At 37.0% G+C, this 2,500-nt stretch overlaps 1 pseudogene; it reads left to right on the top strand.

Moving 5' to 3' along the window:
• Positions 1-1,371: 1,371 nt before the first annotated feature.
• Positions 1,372-1,488, top strand: LOC145265799 (5S ribosomal RNA; annotated as a pseudogene).
• Positions 1,489-2,500: the final 1,012 nt, after the last annotated feature.

Below are 2,500 nucleotides of genomic sequence, written 5' to 3'. Positions count from 1 at the left end.
CACTCAGATTAAAATGTCCAGAAGGTTACTCCAAAGAATTCTGAGGTAATTGCACCTGTTGTCATATAAAATTCAAATGGTACAAACATTGCAAGACACAGATTTGCAGTCTCACTTATCTTATGCTCTTCATATTCAGCAATTAGCAAGAGAACAAAATGAGGTCAGCCATAAGCTGATAATGAGCGATGAAGCCATTTTTTTTTATCTGAACGGGTTCGTAAATAAGCAAAACTGCCGAATATTGGCAATTGAAAATCCAAGAACCGTTCATCAGCGTGAATTGCATCCAATAAAATGCACCATATTGTGTGGTGTTACATTGGAAACAGTGATAGGTCCTATCTTATATATAAAAATTTGTAATCGGATAATTCCAATTTTTTTTTCTGATTCCGATACAACTATCGATTGTAATTCCGATTTTTAAAAAAATCTCTAGATCTTAAGCTATAGAGTTGTCTTTGTTTAATTTTGTTTTTCAGATTGCCGCAAAACTATGTGTAATGTATTTTTGCAAACGTAAAAAAATACACTAGTAGGAGAAGGTTGATCTATAAATTTATAGCGGTCGATGTTTACACATCGATGTACAAAATCCAAATTCGTAAACTGGTTTATACGTATGTCATCTACGCATACACTATCCTAAATAAAAACACATAATTATATTTTGGACCAATCAGAAAATTTTCTGAATTTATTTAAAATGGTATTTCTGTGAGCCACCTAATCCTTTTAAAATGTCAGATTTTAATTCAATAAACCAGTGAAACCCAGTTGAGCTGAGTCTACGAATCGGTGCCTTGTATGGGCTCTTCCCTCTGCAATATCCCTCTACTCACACACACAAGCATTAACGGACACACAGACACAAAAAAAACGCATGGTCTCATTATCGTCTGCAAATCTGTATTTATTTTATTCACTGAAATATTTCCAATCTTTATCACTGAACTTTTTAAATACAAAAACAAATGAACATTGACTCTAATAAACAACTTTCGATGAATTATTATTCATTTAATAAACGATTTTTCTGGTCCATGTAACTCACAGCTTTTAATTACTCGATTGAGACTTCTGCAAGTCTCAGCTAATGATCACCTCTGTTTTTTACAAGAACTTAAAAATATTCACGAACGAACATTATGTATATATATATATCTGTATGTATGTATGTATGTATGTAACTATCTATCTATCTATCTATCTATTTTATACCGCGTATGTATGCGTGTATGTATGTATGTATGCATGCATGTATGTATGTATGTATGTGTGTATGTAACTATCTATCTATCTATCTATCTATCTATCTATTTTCTACCGCCTATGTATGTATGTATGTATGTATGTATGTATGTATGTATGTACGGCATAATCACGTTGAAACACCGGTTCTCATCAGATCACCGAAGTTAAGCAACGTTGAGCCTGACTAGTACCAGTTGGGTGACTATTTGGGAATTCTAGGCGCTGTATGTGCTTTTAGCACTGTCAAGACTGAAGGTAGCTACTGCATGCATGCATGCATGCATGCATGCATGCATGTAAATAAATAAATCGCAAAAAGTTAATGTTTACCTATAAAATAGTGAAAGCATTCTGTTGACAATATCTTTAATAATCTATCTACTCATAAAGTTCATATATATATATATATATATATTAAGCGATCTTGTCAGTGTGCGTGTGAACAGTCTCTACCAAACTCCTCTCCTGATATTTGGTTAACAACGTTGAAATTTAATATATAAAGTATTTAGATCAGTAATAGACTTTCGATTTGTTTTTTAGCCGGCAAAAATTGTTTTCAAGGGGTTAATATTCAAAACAAAACTGTAAAATGCCTTTGACTCCTAATGGCGGTAGTTATTTATTTGCCGCCCACCTCGGCAAAATGTGGCACAAGGCCGGAAAGTAGGGATCCAGCAGGCTTCCCTAAAGGAGGGGCACTCCTGCAACTGTAAAAATTGCCTGAGTAACCCCGTCGGCATTCCCCGGTAGGGGCGCCTCAGGCAGTAAGCAATTAACTTACTCCACCGAAAAGCCCAGTGGCAAGGCCTGGGAGGGTGGACCTCCTAGGTATTACCCAGGCGGCGTACCTCAGTCCAATAGGTGCTGGGTCGGTTCCCGGTCCCTCACCTGTTGAGCTGAGTGTCAAGTGACGAATCCTTGACGAGTACTACTACCCTGTCTCCCTGCAGCCGAAGCCGCTAGGAGACACATCCCCATCAGACAAACTAATGGGGATATGAGACGAATGGATTCGCCAATCATTTTGATAACCAATGGCTGTGCTAAACAACCAATGAAAACGTCCCAAAATTATTATAAGAATTGTCGAATTTTGGATTCAATCAGTTCGCCGTTTACTAAGTCACGGACTGCATTTAATTCTTGGCCGCCATCTTGGTTACTGATCTGAACTACGCCGCCATCTTTGTTCAACACAATATCTCATAACTTAAGAGGTTAACTACGTCACGGACCGCAT

This window comes from Euprymna scolopes, chromosome 40 (genome assembly GCF_053919585.1).
Source record: "Euprymna scolopes isolate OS-2025 chromosome 40, ASM5391958v1, whole genome shotgun sequence".
NCBI lineage: Eukaryota > Metazoa > Mollusca > Cephalopoda > Sepiida > Sepiolidae > Euprymna > Euprymna scolopes.
Note: the sequence above shows the minus strand (reverse complement) of the source record. Positions and strands in the feature narration are given on the sequence as shown.